This window comes from Adiantum capillus-veneris, chromosome 3 (genome assembly GCF_014529385.1).
Source record: "Adiantum capillus-veneris isolate H3 chromosome 3, ASM1452938v2, whole genome shotgun sequence".
Taxonomy (NCBI): Eukaryota; Viridiplantae; Streptophyta; class Polypodiopsida; order Polypodiales; family Pteridaceae; genus Adiantum; species Adiantum capillus-veneris.
The window spans coordinates 109,992,321-110,014,373 of NC_140933.1; positions in this window are offsets into that span (position 1 = coordinate 109,992,321).

Sequence of the window (22,053 nt, forward strand, 5' to 3'; positions counted from 1 at the left end):
ACAAGGATGGTCAAATTCTGGAAGTTGAGGCCTCACATGGCCCTGGCCCGTTCCTTTGGAGCATCTACAAGAGAGGCACATCGACTTTCCACAGTGGACATGATGAATAGCCGCCACAAGGGTGGACTTCCAAGGAGAAATCTAGAAGATACAAGGATTTGGCATATTTCAAAATTCGGGCCAACTTACGAATGTGAACAAACAAGGTAAGTATGCATTTCACATTCAGGGTAAGATGGGCACATATAGGCAAAATGGGAAAATCAAGCCTCATTTGCAGTCAAACACTTTGAGAGAGAGAGAGAGAGAGAGAGAGAGAGAGAGAGAGAGAGAGAGAGAGAGAGAAAGAGAGAGAGAGAGAGAGAGCTTGTGACCTAGAGCACTGCGTCAGGGGTTTGCTTGCTACAACCACACTCGACACCTACACCTCACCAGATTTCATAGGTAAGCTCCTCTTCAGTGCAAGAACATTTGTGGATTGCCAAACAAACAAAACATTAACACAAAAAATTGTATCAATCAAATCAACGAGGGGATTAGGGCAAACTATCAAGGGACATTTGGATGGGCAAATCAAGCCCAAATTCATATATTTTTGCATCAAAATGTTCCCCTCAATGAGCAAAATCTGGACATGTCATCACAATTACCAAAAGGGATGAAACATGGACCGCAATCCATGTCCTCCCATCTCAAATTTCCAAAAAAGTTATGCAAAATGCTACTCTTAAAAACAACTTTCTAGTGTTGTAATCACAGTTGTCATATGTTGTTGGACATGGATCGCAATCCATGTCTCCCAACATGCCAGAACAAAGAATATATCATGCAGATAGTTTCACAGTGCCTTAGGAGTGTGCAATGCAAAGGTTGGGCAAAATGGACCAAGGATCAACCAAATTTAAAGGAAAATCAAAAATTCAGTACCCAAATGGTCATTTTGACCCATAATGATAAAAAATGATAGAAAAATAAAAAAAGTGGATAACTAGCACAGGGAACATGCCCAAAACCAGCCCACAAAGTTTTGTCCAAAATGGTCACGAAATATGGATCACGATCCATGTACCCCTTGAGCAGATTTTCCAGAAGTTGATTGTAAACTATTGGTAAAGGTTAATGGTGGTGATATATGTCAAATTTAAGTGTTTGGTCTTAAAAGTGAGTCACATGTCAAGTTCAATAGTTTTAGAGTCCAAAGTATTGGCTTTGAAAGAGATAGTGAACTTAAAGCATCTCATTGAATGCAGAACATGCTTGAAAGATGGGCGACATTTTCCAGAGGGCCTGGGAGGTCCAAAAAAACTCCAATTGTGATGAAAACCAATAGAACGCTAGGATTGGAACCTTTCTCCAACTCTCAATCATCACGGGAGCAAATTCTCAAACATAATAATCACCATGATGGATCAAAGATGACATCCAAAACCAAATATGTCAAACTCGGAAGCAATTGGGCTATAAACTGGGAAATTGAGAAAACTTGGGAAAATATTATTCAAATTTGAAAAGATTTGACCAGTGTATTAGGATAGTCTATAGGAACATGTGCACCAAGTTTCATCTCAAAAGGCTGCCAAACATGGATTGTGATCCATGTACCTTTTTCAAATTTCCTAGCAAGAACCATACCATCACGCCCTAATTGTCAAGAAAAACCTAACCCTAAAGTTTCTAACCATTTGAATTTCAAAACCTTAGCCAAATTGCCAAAGTTTTTTAAGTTTGCGAAAATTCCCAAGAAATGGCATCAATCTATAACCAATGATTTACATTCAAAAAGTTTTGAAACATACCATCCCCATAACATGCTTAATTAGATGGTATCCTCAAAACTCCAAAATGCGTCCATGATCCATGTACCTTAGAGCCAAATCTGACCTATAACCATATGACCTAGTGCTTATAGTTGTCTTAGATGGAAGTTTGGTCAAATTTGGACTTGTTTTGATCAAGTTATGCCCATTTTTCATTTTACGGTCAAGTTTGCATTTTTTTCAACTTCTTTGAGGACCTTTTGACCAATTTCAAAAGCTAATCAATTGATTTTTTGGTACCAAAATGCCTGGCAGAAACCTTGAAAGGAGTGGGAGGCTGCACCGTCTGAAGTCATTGACATTTCATCGAACGAGAAAGGCCACATTTTTACAGAAGAGTGGAAACAATACCAACCAACGTGTTCATTGTCAAGTTCCAAGCTGCCAATGGAACCAGAATAAAGACCACAATTTTCCCCAAAGAACTATGGACACTACACCAACAAAGGGAGGTGATTGAAGGGTCAAGATGCTTGTAGCTAGACCACTTTTTCCGACTTCCTCCTTGGGGAACCTCCTTCCAAAGGGCACACAAAATGATAAGTTCAATCCAATATAGCGAAGAAGCCACCTTGACGGATATAGATGGATCTAAAGTGAAGGTCAAATAACTGATGGATTGATCAATCAAGCTCTACACATACCACCAGGCAACCACAACCTCTTTAACAAAACCAAAGCAAGCGACAATGACAAGGCGTTCATAAAGCAACAAGGGCACAAGTTTACATATAAGGATCTGATTTATTCGGAGATGGAGCTACCCTTGCGGCTCATTTATCAATACCCGAAGGTTTAGAAGCCTCCAAGGAAGCCTAACCTACACATCGTAGTGGTCATGTCTATGGGGCTAGCCAAGCAAAGAGTGATTAGATGCAACCTCAGCAACTAAATCCTGGAAAATCTAGTAGAAACTAACTTGAAAGGAAGCAACTGCAACAAAACATACATGAATGCTAGACCAGTATTGACGCGGATCTCATACCAGGCTTTGGGAATAATAGACCAGCTACCACTTGCAGAATCTGGCTTGACCTGCTACACAAAGTCAAGCACTTTGTTAGAGCGGTAGGGGTATCTTCCTTGACTCCCACCAAAAGAAGAACAAGAGGCCAAAGATTTAAAGCAAAGGTGATAGATAGTTAAGCCACGGAGTCCGATATTCAATTCAGCGATGAAATCAAGCCAAGAAATAGAGACACACCGTCTGAATCCCAATCAACCACTGAGGAGGAAGAAGAAGAAAACCTAATTATTCCCTTGCTAAGGAACATAAGTAAGCCAACGAAGGAGGTTCCCATAACTCAAATGCTTGAGCTTAGTTAGGCTGTTTATAAAGAGTTACGAAGCACTCTTGAGCATCAAGAGCAGCAAGAAATTGACAAGATGGACCAATCCCAACAAGAAGAAAAAGACCAAGACAAAGTCCCAAATCAACAAGAGAAGGAATATTTGGGAACTGGGACCTCTTAATATTGAACAAATCAAGAAAGAGGCCCAGTATCATCGCACTCTTGTGCTAATTGCGGATGCTGACGGCCTCATCAAGGAATTGATATGGAGCATCATCACAAAGCTATGAAGTTGCAGTTTCATTTTAGAGAGCAGTATCCAACCTTGGAGAGCTGGATGCCCAAGATGCCAGAGAAGAGGATGAAGTAGCGAAAGCCAAAAATAGAAGGCTACAACAACAAAATGAGAGCTTACAAGAAAGTCAAAGCAAGCTACAAGAGGAAACTCTCGCCAAGCTCTTGGCAATGCAATACACCACGAATCTAGCTTCTATATCCCAAGCACCAACTACACTGCTTGAGGAGTTGAACATGGCCAAAGCAGAGCTGGCACAAGCAAGATTTGACAGACAGGTAATGACCATTGGCCATATGACTATCCAAGCTCAAAAGGACCAAGATATCTAGAACTTAAAGGAGTAGCTAGCTAAAGCTCAAGCAGACCTAGTTGCTCAAGTAGAAACACATGCACATAAGTTTGCATGCATTTAGCAAAAACAAATTCAAACCTGTGTATCCATTATCGTACTGCCGATGCTTATGGCTAATGTTATGTTCATAGATCACAAGGAAAGAGCGAAATACTTTCCACGTGAAAATGCTAACATATTTGGACCATAATAGAGTGGACAAATCCATTAGATCTAGGTACCAAATGAACTAGTTCATTAATAGAACATATCTTTGCTATGTGTATAAACAACCATCCGCTACAGTTGTTTAACAATAATCGCAACCTTAACAAGTCTTACTAAGTATCCAACAATTTTTGGCCACTGAAATTTTTCCTGATACAATGTGCTCAAAATGGTCCAATAAACGGATTTAACTAGCACCTGGGGATTTTGTCGCGATACACAATTGAAATAATGGGCACCACTATCAGTCCTAGAGACTCATATTCTCCACATGTGGAATATGTCTCAGATAAGGATGTTTGAAGGAAGATCATCCTTCAAGTACGAGTTGTATTTGTGTGTGGAGGTAACTATAAGCACTCTACGACATAAGTGAGAGGGACCCTTGTTATCCTTGCCCCACATTAGCCACACTGAACTCCTTGAGTTCTTAGACCATGTTGTATCCCATGTGACAACATGTACCAAACCAAAAACTACCATGTAGGTCCATAACTGCATAATGCAAAAATGTATGTTGGACACTACAACACAAAATACTTTGCTCCTACATGACCTTGTTATGTTTCTCAAAGAGCAAAAAGGATAAAAGCATTCAAGCTGACACATGCTACTTCAAGCAAGACATATTCAAAATGGAATAAAATTGAATCAGATGCATACCTTGAGGTTGAACATATAATGTTCACTTACCTGTAGCCAGATACACATGACACAATCTCCTACCTAAAAGGGCCTAGTAACACTGATTGAAAGATTAGTGAAAATCAAGCAGTATTGTACTTGGGTGCTGCCTTTGTAATCCAAATCCCTTGGTTAAAATATAGACTGTTAAACCCTTGGTTTAGACTCTATTCACTACCCCTTGGTAGATTGCAAACTTCTTTCCTTGAAAGTACAACTGTGATGAGATCATCTCATGACCCTCAACACTTATGGAGTGATTATATAGGATCTAGGTCATACACCTAAAATTACCTCTCCTAGAGACGAAATCAGTGCTTCAAGTAAGCATATATCATCTCAAAGTTGGAATCTTATTCACAATCCGATCTTGAAGAAATTATATCTCTCCATGAAAAGAAGGAAAATTTTTCCAACACCTCAAACAATGTAGTCATACTAAAGTTTATTGGGTGTTCAAACAAGAGATCACCTACAAATGAGGCTCTCTGAGTCTATTCATGTCATCCCATGAATTATCTGCTTGATAGCAAGGCCAGCCCGGATTGCTATCCACAGAAAGCATCATCTATATTGCTAGCACTTTGTGCACAAAAATTACCCGTCATTATCGTCATATACAATGGTCACAAGCATATATACCAGCCTTGACTCTTTCTGAACAGAGTAGTTGATGTTATAGCGTAAGCATAAACCATGCTTTAGTGGAATACATAAAAAATATTGGCATATCATGCATAGTCTTAAGAACAATAGTGTGATAATCCCTTGGCTTCAATGACAATCTTCACAATGTGAGTAGATGCCATATGTGCCTTGCACAATGTGTAGTGGCATGGATACATCACAGTTGGTTATTCCAAACCATACTTGTGAGCTTATATCCTCTTATTGCCAAACTTGAGTTCCATTATCCTTGATCCTAAATCAATGGATAGTATTGTGGCACGGAATAGAAGCCTTGATTTGTAGTAGTAAGTGTGTCAAAGCACTTTGCTTTGCACACTAAAGAATTTTATTCAAATGAAAATTAAAAAGTAGAAATACAAGTACAAATTAAAATGGTCTAACCTTGTTGCCCATCTAGGAGAAATTGCCTGCACTTGACTCTGTGGCTTGTAGCCAAGTATGCTTAGAAAATTAGAGCTGTTAGATGTGCCTTGCATGCCATCGTGGCTTGGTTCATAGCGACCTCCAAGAAAATATTAGATTGACGTGTTGCCAAGTTTTTGCAAGTTTGTATGCTACTAGCATATTCCAAACTTTGGAAGATTCTAAGCAATATGCCCTAAAGTGAAGCCTTTGCTTCGCATAAGTTCATCGAGGAGATGAGATAGAGCGGAGTCAGAATTCTCTTAGCTAACAGGTGCTCTTGCTGACACAAAGATGTCAAAGTAAAAGAAAATCAACCTTGTCGAGCTTGCATAGAGAATCTGCCTTGCCAAATCGTATATTTTATAAAAAATCCTTAGATTGTGCAACCTAAAAATAGCTCAGGAAGCTTAGTTGTCAAATTTTTATCAATGTACTTTGTGTACTTACTTTTCCTGCACTCTGACAAGCTGTAATCGCTTTGGAGCGATCATGCATCTAATGCATACATATAGGAAGGGAGCCATGCTCTTAAAAGCCTTGCTTTGCCCCCTCACTTGACAGCACAAAGAGGATACATTAAGGAGATATTGTCCGATGTAACGCACAAACCAGTTTCTTGAGTATTTGTATATGGAGCCTTGCTCCCATCATGCATCGTATGGCAGTGTCAGATTAAATAAAGTTAAATGAAAATTAACCCCATCAATTATCGACCTTGTCAAGTAATATACCATACTAGGAGCATGACAATACCTATAGTAATTGCAGAAGCAAAGCATACCTAAGTTGCCAGCTAACTTTCAAACCCATCAGATTTGGTTCGGTGACATGAGAAACGTTATAGAAGCCCCAAATTTTGAGGTAGGTAGAGTAATATCTATGCCTACTAGTTGAACAACAAAGAGTCATGATACCAAACCTCTAGCACCTCTCATCAAGGGTAAGAAAAGGCCTTCCCTTTGCATCATCACAGCCTTGTCATGCTTTACTTTGGATAGTTGTGAAAAAATTATAAAAATGCAGAAGAAAAATTGCTAACTCAAACCTACTTACCGATCCGCCTTGAAAAGTACAAGATCTGCCCTCCTTGAGAGCTATGATGATGTAAACTCGAGCTCTACAAACCCTTGTTTCTCTCCTTATACTTTGGAACAGATTTGGCTTATGTAGGCACACAAGTGATACCACTTTCTCTAAAATTATGACAGCAATAAAAAAAAGAGAAATCTGAATGAATTATACCTACTGGGATTTGGCTTGAATCCATTGTTGGGTTGAATCCAATAGATCAATAGACCTTTTCATGTCGATGGTTGTCGAGACCCCTAGCATGCCTTGCATGAATCTTGCAGGAGCTCGGTACTTGCCCCCAACCTTGTTGATTACTATAAACAAATGCATAAAGATGCCTTACACGTGTAGAAGTTTCTTTAACTCTGGAAAATCCGCTCCAAACATTTTGAGTGCCTGCGGTATTTGATTTTTTGTATTGCTAGGTAACCATGATTATCTTCATCAGCTCAACATAGGTCCCGATAGAGAGGTTGCACTTGGCTACACTTGTACCATCTAATTCTGATGCGGAATTGTATCCACCACTATAGTGAAATTAGAAGATGTGGCCCCAATATTGTATGAAAATCTTGTCGGACGAGCCTTGCTCTGAGATCGACTTGATAATTAATGGAGTACCATTAGACTTGTTGATTTCAAACCCACTTGAAGTCCATGACCATAATTTCCAATCTCTTGCCAAGGGCCTTGCTTGACCCATAACCCATCTCGATGCTTTTCCCCGATCTCCACTAGCCACCATCATTTGTATCAACTATTGCATGGGGCTGTGGAGGCCCTTACTATTCGCAAAATGTGGCTCTTAAAGCCCTCCATGTAAACTATCACTTGTCAAAGACACCTAAGGTCACTTAAGTGACCCTGTGTGTGAACACATCACAGCCATGGCAGACTGCATGCACCACACAAAAGAAGAGAGAAAGGGCCCGCTGCTCATAGAGAAGCTATCAATACAAGGTGGTCTTGTGACAAACTTTCAGCTCCCCTCCCCAACGCTTCTGAAAGCCCAAAACTGATGAATTTTGTGCAGGTCTCCATCGTCTTCTATTGCATGCAAGGGGGATTTCCCCCGCAGCCTTTCTCCTCATCGTACCCTGTTCTATGTTAATCCCACCATGGGACTCCTCATGAGAGATGTTAGGAAATAGAACGTAGCTAAATAGATATTTGAGTAGCTTACTTAATGGAGAGAGATTTTCACACATGAGAGATTATAGAGTAAAGAGAGAGAGAGAGAGAGAGCACACACAATACGTGGTTCCCAATGTGGGCTACATCCACTTGGGCTATATCCACGGGAAAGCAGCCACTCAATGGCTTTAGTACTTAGAACAAGAAGTAGGTTACAAAGGGATTATACCCTTAGTAGAGCTCCCGCATTGCTTCACTCTCACCACCTCACACCCACCTTGTTGCATCAACTTCACACTTCAAAATATGTGTAGAAATGGCCTGCTTTTATAGGCCAAAAGGGTTGCCCTCTATCATGAGAGACAGCCATGTGTAGCTGCCCTTGTTTAGATAAGTCCAAATTAGACTTTCCAATCCACCCATGTGTGGCCGCCCTTGAGAAGACAAGTTCGTCATTGAATTCCGCCACCGGCCATTGGCAATTGACTTTTGACCACTGCCCAGTCAGCCAAACGACCGGCCATTTTCCGACCACTTTCCGGTCGCCATCCGGCCATAATATTTTGGCGAAAAGGAATACTCCGACGTGACAGGCCGTGATTGATTTCAGGCGAGTGATTTTTCTTCATGCACGATGACTTCTCCTCATAAGGGGGCCTTACAAATGTGCGTTTTTTAATACAAAAAATTACAAGAGGTACATTTGGCTCCATACTTAACGAGAGAACGAGAGAGAGAGAGAGAGAGAGAGAGAGAGAGAGAGAGAGAGAGAGAGAGAGAGAGAGAGAGAGAGAGAGAGAGAGAGAGAGAGAGAGAATGCATTTTCAAGCAATGCTTTTTCCCCTCCTCCATAGCTTTCCCCTCCCCTAAGCTCTGATACCAATATAAGACTAAGGGAACTGCCATCAAAATTCTCCACCCTACCACCCGTTATATAGGCCCTTGGCTGTCAAATTTAGAATCCCCTGTCTACATCTAGCAGTCAGTCCTTGGTCTAGGTCCATGACCCCCTTGGGTTATACATCAAGGGTTCAGTTAGCAAGTGCTTACGCATTGAGAACAATGATGCATCCATAGTTAGATACATTGATTTCTATTATGCAGATTGTGTAGACACTAGGAGATCCGCATATTGCTAATTTTCTTGTTTGCTAGAGTGATAGTCTCTTAGAGATCATGTATCCAAAATTGCACTTCGTCTTCCACCACTGAGACTGAGTATGGTGCAGTTTCCAGTGCCAGCAAGGAAGCTGTGTGGTTATCTCATCAAGTGGGGGACCTTGGTATACACCAGACTCCACTGTTACATTGTGACAGCCAAAGTGTGATTACATTAGCAAAGAACCCCATGTTTCATTCCAAATCAAAACACATCAAGGTTAGGTATCATGTGATCCATGATGATTTGGCTAGAAAATGCATTGAGTTAGCCAAAGTTCAGAAGGGTTAGAATCCAACAGATGCTCTGAAAAATAGTCTATCTTCAAAGTGGTTTTCACATTGCATAGAGATGATGAGCATAGGGTGAAGCTATGGTCATGCTTCACAATTGTATAGTTATACATACTAACCCTTATACTTATAGCCACTTGGGCCATGTTGGCCTTCAAGTAAGAGATTGTTAGGGTTCAAACCAACTTGTCGATCGTCCATCACTAACCACTAAACCTTATTCATTGGATATAATGATGAATAAGGAGTGGTGAGTATTATGCTCACCAAGAGCTCCACCATATTGTGCCTCTGCTGCACTGCACCACACCACGCACTTGCACGCACGCGCTCTCCCGCAGTGCCTCACAAAAACTGTGATAGAAGCCATTGAAATATTCAAGAGGATCCCTAATTTGGGTTGCATCATGTTTATGAAGATTGCAAAAATGATTATAACATGTTTGCATACTTTCCACCAAGCTAAAAAAATGGATGCTCCATGGATATCTTTCCTCAAAAGCAATCAAGTGCTCTACTACAATCTCTCAAACCAGCCTCACGACGAAGTCATTTATGGCTTATATGCCAGGATGATGTTTCTACCATCCTACTACATGAAAATCTTTGAAGAAGCCTTCTATACGGTCTTCTTCACTTTCAAATCCAAAATCTTTGGCCCTATGATTGGTAATAAGACACTTATATATCCTTGGACAATTTTGTGTCCTCTTAACTTAGCAACTTCCTAGAATTATTGATGGAGATTGAAAAAAGATTCTAAAGTGATCCATATCCATAGATTATGACCTAAATAATTTGAGTTATTGATTCCACCTTCAAAGTTGGGTTTGAATAATATTTTAAAACCTAAATTAAGCCAAAAAACATGTACTATGTTTGACCAAATTTCATGAAATCGGCATTAAAATAGAGCCTAGTGACCTTTAAAGTGCTACATAGCTAGCATAGGTAGTTGTAAATATGTTTCTATGCTTCTAGAAAATGGAAGGCGTATGTATTGTAAGTTACGATCCATCTATGGAAAATTCTTATGCTCATTTGCTAGTAAAAATTACAGTTTGATGAATATTTTGGGAGTGTCTTGCAGTTTTGAGTGCGTTTATGGAGTTCTCACTAATAGGTAACTGTTCTTCCTTGAGTTTTGGGGTGGCTAATATCCTAAATTGCAAACAACACAAAGCGAAGGGTGATTTTCTATTTTACAAAGTTGAACTCATTTTGCATTAATCCTATGTTTTCTTCAAATTGATAAATTCCACTTAACAAACATGATACATTTCAAGATTACATCCAATTTTGTGTCAACTTGATACGTTTACATGCCATACAAAAGGCCACATTATGAAAGCTTGTTTTTCCATCCATGTAGTTTTTGTACTTAAAATAGGTGTGTTCCAAATTATCTTAGGGAGACATGTTTTGATGATTTGATGCTTTCTATGCTTGAACATGAAAGTAAAGAACCAAAGTGTGTACATTGGGAGCATTTATAAAGGTTGATGATAGGACAAAAGAATGAAAAACATGCACTTTTTTTTCCTATGTTCAAAAGAAAATTTTTGGGCCTACAGCAACCATAGACTTTGGTCAAGAACTCATTGATGCTTACAAGAAAAATAGGCTCATTGTATGGAGATTTTTTACTTGCATAAAATTCAGCTCACCTAGAAAATATGTTGTTTTCTATCAAATTGAGTATTCCTCTGGCTTTGAGGGCTCCTCATGAACATACAGTCAGGATTTGTGAGTGTTTCTCATTTTTAAATTACGGTGTTATCTTTGAGTTGAAGTAAGGACATCCACAAACACATACATACAATTGGAGTATTTGAAAAAAAAAATCAAAACCCTCAAAGGATACTTTTATGTCTTGGTCGGCTACCAAACTACTGTTAATGAATGCAAACCCCATAAAGTCCAAATCTTGTACCTTGTTCTGTTCATACACAAATGTTTAGTCGGTAATTTGGGCTATGTGCTTCCAAATTGTGAGTAGTCATCACCCAATTGTGAGTAGTCATCACCCAATTGTGATCTCCAATCCCATTCTACCCCAAGTCTGAGTCAGATTGCCATTTCTAAACCTTGGCTAAGGTATGAAAACCAATTCACCCAATTGTGATCTCCAATCCCATTCTACCCCAAGTCTGAGTCAGATTGCCATTTCTAAACCTTGGCTAAGGTATGTAAAAACCTTTTTTTGGACAATGAAATGTACGTCGTGTTCTCTGAGCTCTGTGTACTCTCCCTCTCTCTTCCAATGCTCATATCTCCCTCGTGGATTGTCCCTTCAAAGTGTCATTTTCTTCTACGTGTTCACAATTGAAAGATTTACATAATAATGTAAGTCTCTTGCTCATAACTTAATATTTACGTATAAAAGCATTTTACTATAGGATACCGAAATCGACTAGGTCAAATCTGCCTTGTTGATAATAATAGTTTTTTTTTCAAGTGGCCAAAAAGTGGATTCAAGACCTTAGGCATGTCTATTTAGACTCTATCTACTTGTCTTATAAGTATGGTACAATTTGGATCTCGGTACCTTAGTGAGCTATCATGATTTACCTGTTGATATGATGACTAGCTTTTGTTGTCTGACATACAATTGAGTGTTTCATTCGAGTAGTTTGGGATTGAGTGTGTTTTCCAAGAGATTGATAGCCTCTTGTAGCCTCCATGTTCTACTCATGTCAGCTACATCCCATGAATTGATAATCATGTACATGGTCTTTGCTATATCTACAATAAGATAGAGTGAGGCTTGGCATCCCGCCTAAACAAGGACTACCAAGTATAATCTTTCCCACTCCCCTAACTAAATGAGAGGCATTGTTGGCACAATTCATAGTATTTCCATTGGGAGTAGCATCAAGAGAAGTGAACAAGTCATCATGAGATGTAATGTGCTTTGTAGCACACTGTCAAAACACCATACTTGTGAATCCGCAACCTCAATCATACATGCATCATGGACAGAAGAGTCACACCAAGACTGTGCACTAAGAGTCAATTTAGCATCAACAACAAAACTTGTTGATGCTACAGGCTGCATTTGAGGAAGATTCACTTTCTTTCTTATGTGCCTCTTTAGCCTTTGCAATGAGTTGGTCACTTGCTAACTATTCCAAAGTTAAGAGTCAGATGCAAGATTTCAAATCAGATCTGATGAACATAATTTGATTTCAAAAGACCAAATATTGAGAATTTAGACAAACAACTAAACTAGAATGAAAGACTTCAGATGACATAGGCTAAGACAATCGGAAATGTAGATATAAATTCAAAAATTGGTCAAAAGTACAAAGTTTAGAAATACAATTGGTACAACATTCACGGCTCAAAATTTCTACAAGATGCCTAGAGGCTAGATAAATGGATCCTATTTATAGGTGTTTGCACTAGGATCTAACTAGCTACATAGTGACACAACCTCAAGTAACTGTCAAAAACTCCACCAAGTAACTTGTCCTGTGTTAGCGAGTTTCCACAATCAAACATCTACAGTATAGCTGTTTGGCACTAATATAATGTCAATACACAGGGAAGCGACTCGGATGGGTGGTGTCAACCTCAAGAAGTAAACCTAGGAATTGAATCTATCTAAGCACTAGCAAATTTATCACTCTCTACTCAAGCAATCTACCTATGTCCTGTCTCACCGCTCTTGGTTGTCATGCCATTTTGGCACTCAAACAAACTCTAAATGCAACGAAACTTTAGGAGGAGATCTACGATGTCTAGAGGCGCTATCTTACCAAGTATGGTCACAATCCAACAAGGTATCAAAATCACAATCCATCATTATCAAGGTCATGAAAACTACAACAAAACTATCCAAAAAGGTTACCTAAGGTCTAGGAACACTCTCTTATGGTCAAAACGTCTAAAACAATCATTTATGCACTCAAAACAACAGATTTAGCTCTCAAGCAGGCTGACAAGAACCATAGAAAAATTGAGAATGATTATACTTAACTTAAAGAGCACAAGACAAGGAATACAATGCAATTGTTAGAAACAAATTTGGATTACAAAGCTTGAGAAAAATCGATTACAAGTAGGTTGAGAGGAGCCACTCTCAGTCGTACATTTTAGACTCTCCAAAACTTTAGATAAGGATACAAAGGGTGTGTTCAAACTCAAAAATTTAAGTTTTATAGGTAGGATTCATTTGTCCAGTGGCCCGCTTATAAGGCTCAAATCTCATAATCAGGCATTACAACTCAAATTTACAAAAGTTGGGCTCAGTAATCACCCGGCTCAATAATCAGAGTTTCTCATATTTACAAAGATTTTTGTGGAAAAATAATGGGAGTAAAAATTAATGGCTTTATGAAGAGTGGCCAGCTAGGGTGGTGCTCATTTAGTTCATATGTCAACATTCGCCCCTTCCTAGTCTTTACACGTCCTCGTGCAAGCTTCGTCTTTAGCTTGATCAACGCTTTCTGTTTAGTAGTCAAAGGTTCGCTTATGGAGGGTCTTGGTAATGCTTCTGAATTTCTCTTCCTTGGACACTATATCTACTTGGATTGCTAAATCCTTGAAGGGATTATTCATGATTGCACCCTGATAGGCAATGTGGTAAGCAGAAAGATCCTTTGTCATGGGGTTAAAGATGGTGGACTCCATCTCAAAGAACCCTGTCATGAATGCCTGCTCAAAAATTTGCATAAAATGTGAGGGCAAGAAAATCACTCGGGCGTACATCCCCATGATGATAGTTCTGCTCGAGACTTTCGTCTCCAGGTTTCAATCTATGTCCCTTATTCCTTCAAGGAGCACTTGCCATGGGTGTTCCAATGCTTCAATGCTTTCAAATGCAATGATGCAGGTAATGATCATCTTTGCTACCTTCACCAGCATTTGACATGTGAGGTTTGGGACATCCCTCATCTGTGTGTGTGTGTGTACCATGTATGATTCCATCAACATGTTGTTGTTTTTTATGGTCTTTTGATAGAAGTGGGTAGTTCAATATTGAGGGTCTTCGACTCTGCCAAACTTCATAACTCTCCCAAGATTGCCATTTTAAAAATTGGGCAGTGGACAATGTCAATCCTGAGGTGTTAAGGTGTACGTCGATAAATTGTTTTGTCTTGTGGTCGCTTCTCAAACCGCTTCTTGTGCCATAGGGGTTGGTTTTTCCAAAATGGAGAGAACTTGATCTATTGACATTGGTACATCTTTATATTCCCCCTTCTTTTTGGGTGCTAGTGCCGATAGGAGCTTTCTTTTCCATAAAAGTGCTTCCTGCTTCATTAGTGGCAAAGGGATCATGTCGCAGCCAAAGTTTTGGACCACCTCATCAGGCTTGATCATCAGCAAGGCAGCAGACTCCAAGACCTTCAATTTATATTGCATATACTCTTTGTGTGATGGGTCTGGAATTTTTGCTATCCACCTCTTGATCTCATCTCTAGCATCCGTCAGCTCCTCTCTATCCTCAAAATCATGTAGCCCACCCTCACTAGATGTACTTGGTAGATCTATTAGGGGTAGGTCTACTCATGTGGTTTTTTCTTCTGGAGCAGGTTGGCCTGGTAGCACTGCCTTTGCTTGTTGGGCCACTGATTGCCATTTCTTTCCTCACTATCTTTATGAGATTAAGTGTAGATCTATCAATCATCAATAGAGGCTCGGTTTGGTTGCATGGAAATCAACTAACTACAGTTAATCAAGACGGTTGTTCCTAAAAACGTATTGATTAATCAACAATAATGCAAGGAATTGTGATCCCTGTTGTGAGTACGTTAGCACAAAGAAACACAATTAGAAAGACTATCTCTCTACTTGGAGTTTGCTTACCATGAGACAAAACAGGTTGCTACTAAGTTTAGCCTCTTCCTATTTAAATTAGAGGTTCTCAACCTTGAACATCGGTTATGGTGGGGTTGTTTACTGATGAAGAATGATATTAAGTTAAGGACTTATACTTTGCTGATGTGTTATGTCAACCAATTACTTTCATGAGTTCTAAATTGAGTTTCTATGCTATGTTGGCGGATATGGGCCGGTTACACAAGAGGGTTCCAAAGACAACAATGTGGAAAATCAAGATTCTCTTCTTGATTTCATTGAACCTCCTATTGAAGCATGCTTCGGTCAAAAGGATAACTGGATCCATGAAGGATGCCACTGCCAAAAACATTAGTGTCCTTTATGACGCTATCACCAGTTTTATTTTCCAGGACAAAAACGATTTCCCAGGGGGGACCCAAGCCAAGCGTCGACTGCTAGGTGTGGACATGGATTCTAAACCTGACGGCCAAGGGCCTATATAATGGGTGGTAGGATGGAGAATCCTGATGGTAGTTCCCTCAGTCTTATAGTTCACTACTTCTCGGTGCTTTCTACCCAAATTTTTCATATACTTGTTGACCACTCCCACTACAAATGCAATGTCTAGTTGCATGCTAACCATGGCAAACATGAGACTTCCAATTGCTAAAGAATATGACACCTTTTCCATCTCTACCTTTTCAACATCCAATTTGGGGAAATCATTCTTACTAAGTTTTACATATGAAGCCATTAGGGTATGCAATGCTTTCCCCCCTTGCATGGTAAAATGTTGCAAGACCTTGTGAATATACTCTTCTTGTGATAGTTCAAGTATTCCATGTTTATGATCTCTCTTGATATCATACCAGAGGTGATGTGCATCACCCAAATTTTTCATGAAAAATTGCTTGCTTAAGGAACCCTTGAGAAGTGCAATCTCATCCACGTACAAGATTAGAATGATGAGGGAACCATCGTTCAACCTCTTTGTGTACAGGCAGTGATCCTCTTGGATGTGTACATAACAAATGAGATTGAATGTACTTATCAAACTTGATGTACCATTGCCTTGAGCCTTGCTTTAGTCCATACAAAGATTTTTTGAGTCTACACACCAATTCTACCCTTGTTGGCTTCTCAAGATTTATGTCAAAACCTTTTGGTTGCATCATATAGACATATTCTTTGAGATCCCCATTAAGCCTAACGCCCTCTTCACATCCATCTGGACCAGTTATATGTCCTCTATGGGTACTAAACCAAGCACAAGATGCAGTGTAGTCATCTTGACCACTGGAGAAAAGATCTCAAATCTATGTGTCTCTTCTGCTTGAATCTTTTAGCAACCAATCTAGCCTTGTACTTAGGCTCAGGATCTTCTGTCGTGTATTTCTTCTTGTACACCCATTTGCAAGGTAATGCTTGTTTACCCTCTAATAACTCTGTCAATTCCCAAGTCTCATTGGCTAAGATCAAGTTATACTTATATTTGCATATCCTGCTCCCACTTCACGCTATCATCCATCTGAATAGGTTCTTTATAATAAGTAGGCTCACCGCTGCAGTCAATGACTAACAAATAGTCCAATCCTGGTTGGAAACGGTCATGTGCACAAGATACATTAGTAGATCAAGGTGTAGGAAAATAGTCACCATAACCCGCTCATTCAAATCTTCCCATTGATTCATTAGTGTATGCATTCTCTCTTCTTTCATGAATGGCGCTATCAAACCTTTATTGACCAACACATCGCACATATGCTGCTTCCCTATTGCAAAGTTTGTGCCATCAAACTTCTTAATGTAGTACTTATCCTTGTCCGAAGCACTACTAGTAGCCATATTTCAAGAGAATGTGACAAAAGACTTGTGGAAATTTTTTTGGAAGAATTTTGATAGAGTTTGCCTTGTAACAGGAGCAAAATCTCAAGGTCTCCTCTATTTGGAGATCAAAATCTCAAGAGAAATTTAACCAAAAATAATTGACAAAAGTAATCACTGGGCATAAATTGGCATATACAACTCAAATGAATTGTTGGATGACTGCCAACTTAGTGTCTTGTATGTGTATGCTCATACACACACATTTGTATGCTTGTGTGTCGCTTCTCCTACTCTATAGTGCTATGCAAAAGAACTCCAAGTTGCCAGCATTAACTAAAGAAAATCACCAGTGCTATGTCTCTGGAAGAGTTTAACGCCTATAATTCATCTTTAGCACTACTTATGTTGTAAAAGAGATCCAACGCTATTTGTATTCTCACTTAGCGCTATCTTCAAGATTCAAACGCTATTGTGTTGCAATGTTTTAGAGCTTCAAGTAGTGCTATTGAAAAACTCCAAATGATTTCTTGCTTTGGAGACTGTCGAGCTCCCAAATCTTCAACTCTACTGTAATGTCAAAGCCTTAGCTTGCCTTGGAACTTGTACATGCATCGTCGAGGGTGGATCAAAAACGGACATGCTTTGATACCACTTGTCAGGCTCTCTGGGAGCACGTGCGTGTGAGTGTGCGGTGCAGTGCAGCAGAGACACAATATGGTAAATCTCTTAGTGAGCATAATACTCACCACTCCTTATTCATCATTATATCCAAAGAATAAGGGTTAGTGGTTAGTGATGGATGGCCGTCCAATTGGCTTGAACCCTAATAGTCTTGATGACATACTCTTTAGTGGGCTTCCTTGATGGTGCCAGGATATTTTGGAGTAATTTAGCCTTGTAGGGTGGCTCTTGAGGACCAATTGGTGGCTACCCTAGCTTTTGACCCTTGGCATGATTGGATAGAGTGTAGGATCCTTTCTAATTTCTGGTGGGGCTTGTGGGTAGAGAATTAGATACCTTGGATTTCACACCAATTTAATTTTCCACCACACAAGATATAGCTTGGTACCTTCAACAACAGCTTGATCTTGCAATATTCTCTCCTTGATTTTCAATACTTCATACTTTATTGAAGAATATGGCAGGGATTGTTGATGCCAAGTATCAATAATTTTCTTTGATGTGAGTTGAGCAACATTTGTCAAGTACATGATGCAATCTTTCCACATCATGGATTCTTTCCATATCATCTGTATCTCCTGTAGAATGTTTACCTTCAAAGCTTTTTTTTCTTCAAGTGTGAGGCTGTCGACTGGCCTGTTGTGCTTTCTTCAAACTCAATGGGAGCAATCTTTGGGAGGGAGGTGGTTTGTTGATGCAATGTACGAATTTTAATCCTTTGTTTTCCTTTCATCCCTATTCAGAGATATCTTCTTTTGAGGTTCTCTGCTTACCTTTGATCAAGTCTTGAGCTTTCTATGTATTCTTTTAGAACTATGCTATTTGATTTTGTTAGTCTTCCTCTTTGTGCATGAAGCCCAAGGATATATTTCTTCTTTGCATTTGTTCAAGATTTAGCTCCATCTCCAAGTCTTTATTTCTCTTCTCTCAAGCTTGATAAGCCAATTGAGATCCTTGGAGCACGAGGACAATTGGGTTGGTCCTTACCTTATGTAGAAGCTTGTTTTGATCTTTAAGCTTTGACTTGGCTTGTACTATATGGATATTGGCCAAATCTAGCTACACTTGTGCTCAACACAAAAGGTTTTTATCTCTTTGATCATCTTTTCTTATTCTTTACTTGTAGTGGAGATTTTTTCCATAATCATGGACATATTTTTCATCTCCTTCAGTTGCTTGTAGTTTGCCTCTTGCAAGCTATTTATCTCTTGCTGGGATTGGTTGTATAACCCATTATACTCTATCAATTCTAGACGGGTGGTTGTAGCATTAGCCAATTCTAGACAGATAGTCAAATAGTGGTGTGTACTCTCAAGTTCATGAATTCGTAGTTCACAAGAGTACACTTCATTCCTCATTTTTTCTATGATGTGATGATAAAAATTAGTGTAATCTTCTATATTCATCATGGAAGCTATCTGTGAGATATTGGCCTCCCCTTGTTGTCTGTCCATGTCCTCCTCCTTTTGTTCATCTTGCTCATCTGCAGTACCTTCAGGAGTTTTGTCTTTTACCTTGTCCTCTATGCCTTGATCCTCCTTGCTTTGATCTTCTTTGATTGTGTCTTCTTGAGGCTCCCTATCTGTAGCCATTTGCTCCAGAAATGTTTCTTTGAGGCGACTTCCCTTGTGAGGATCTTTGAGGACAGGTGATAGTGCTTTATGTGAAGTTAAAAAATCCTCAACAACGGGTGTGGCTCCTTAGGCTTGTTCTTTCTCAGCATCATCTTCCTAGGCTGTTTCCCTCTTTTCTAGTCCATACAAACACTCCAAGTTCAGTATAGGATCTTCTCTTTGTGAAACATCTGGTTCTTCGTTGTGAGATTCTTAGGATTTGGTTGCCAAAATTCTTTGAAGTCTCCTTTGAGGCCTCTTTCTCTTTTGAATGCTTCCGTTTCTCTCTCGAGTCAGACAGTTCTCTGAGATGGCTCCTTGACTTGGACTATTGGTGGCACTTTGACGTTCTTGCTACTATGCTCACGCAATTTCTACTTTCCCTTAGCAACCCTTTTTCTTTCTTCCTCGGTGTCTAAGGTTCCTTGGGTGCCTTCATCTGGTTCAACTGGAGCTTGATCCATGATGCCTTTCCCCAAACCCTGTGCAAATGGTCATATGCGTTGATGGGAGTGTTCTATAAGTCTATGCTATGGTCCCATTCAAGTTCAATTCAATTTGGTGCTCCAGACCGATCCTTATGGTCATTATTGAGTCCTTCTATCCAAAAGAGACCCTCTTGACCTAAGGTCTTTCTGAACTACCGATTTGATGAACCCGCGATAAAACAAGTTTATTAGTAGGTTAGAAACTCATCCCTCATGTCTCGTGTGAGACTGTGCACTATAGACCAAATTGGAAGCTCGTCAACACTTATAGAAAAGGGTCTCCAAGTATTCTCTCCAAAGGTGGTAAGTGAAAATGAGACTATTCTTTGCCTATCTAGTATATACAGACTTGGATCCCATAACTCTTATCTCATACCTCTTGGTTAGTCCCGTTTAGTTGCAAATCATATGTCCAATTTCTGAATCACCTAAGGGTTTTGTTCAATGGGCATCACTATCCTCCTCTTCTGGCCCCCTCTCCTCTGTACGACAACCCTTCTCGGCAAACCCTGAGGCCCGCCTTTGTTGCAGACCATTCGGAGATGTTCTTCCCCTCTTCAACGCTGATTGCTATCTTTCCTGTAGGTGTGCACCATCCCTTGTCGCTTGCTCTACCTTTTTTCTGGCTGCACGATGTGCTTTTCTCCCCACCTCTGCACCACGATGTCTCTGCTCCAAAATCGCTCTCTCGTAATTTGACTTCTCCACGGCGTCTTCTGCGCTGCTCCATCCCTTCCAGCTGCTCGTCAGCCACGTCTTGCAACTGCTCGCCGGCTTTTACACTAGTGCTGCCCTCCTCCTCACCATGCTCTTCATCCGCGGCGCCCTGTCTTCGCCATCGCTTTTTTTGCAGCAGCTCGTCAATTTATCTGCTTTTCCTTTCACTCTCAAAATAGCTTGGTTTTGTTTTATTTTTATCTCTTTGAAAGCCTTCATTCATGTGCCCTAACGGAGAACACACCCAATATGGCATACATTTTGACCAAGGCAATGTCGAGCACAACTATCAAGGTGCAAGCATAGATAATTGTACTAGAGAAAACCCTCCCCCGTCGAAGTTGTATTAAGCACTCAATGGGCTCCAAGAAAAAACATCATGAACAATAATCTCCTCAAAAACACTTTATGGTTCTCTCAGAAGACCACCACATTTGACTTACATATCAATGAAAGCATTGCCAGTCACAACACGCTCTCCAAACTCTCTCTCACTGGAAAAAAACACCCATCCCCCGGTTTTCTCTCGGCATGCTTATCTATCAAAAATATAATTAAAACTAAATCTGATTCTCAAAGTGCACTACATTTGGCATAAATATTGACCCAGGTACTACCAAGCATAAAATTGGCATACATATCTACCAAAGCATCCCTCTCAAGTGCACTACAATAGACATGCATATCAACCATGGCTTTGTCGAGCACAATTTCCCGCAAGCAATGTACTCCAAGTGACACCATCCCGGGCAATAAATTCCTTAAACATTGAAGCTCACCGCCTTTGGCATACTTATCTCCAATCAAAGTATTACAAAACTCCACATTAAAAACTGACATGCTTTTGCTAAAAACCTAAAAGATCCTATTATTTTTGTGCTTTTCTCCTAGTGGACGTGGAGCGTCACGACATCCACCCCCTCTCAACCTGCACAACCTCCGGTCTGTGCCAACCTACTTGAACTTTCCGTTGGCATTCATTGCAAACACCTCCTTATTGTCACACTGCTTCTACACCCACCAGGATCAAATGGAAAACTCAAAAATACTTCCCTTCAATGAATTGTAACCATCCAAAAACCCATAAATATGTTGCATCTTTGTAAAGTCTATAAATCAACTGCCATAACTTGTAATCATCATGACTACCACCTGGATCATATGGCTTATGGATCAATTGCCACAGATAATGTACATAACAATGTCCTCCTGGATCAAATGGCATCAAATACTGTAAAAAAATGCTGAGCATATCTCTTAACATCCCCTATAATCATTTGCATCTAGATTCCCATCCGAATTGAACATTGAATGGAACCATCACTGTTTGGTAGCAGGGAATCATAAAACTGAAGCAAATAGGTAGACATCTCTATCCGTGACATAAATGGTACTAAATTAACATCACCCCCTCTGGCATGGGAGGTATCAGTATGCAGCAAGAGACCGTCTCTGCTCATACATCCAAATCACTCTGTAGTACCTAAAAATATGTAGGCATGTCATCTCTGGTAAGCTTGAAAACCTCTAACGCTTCATCC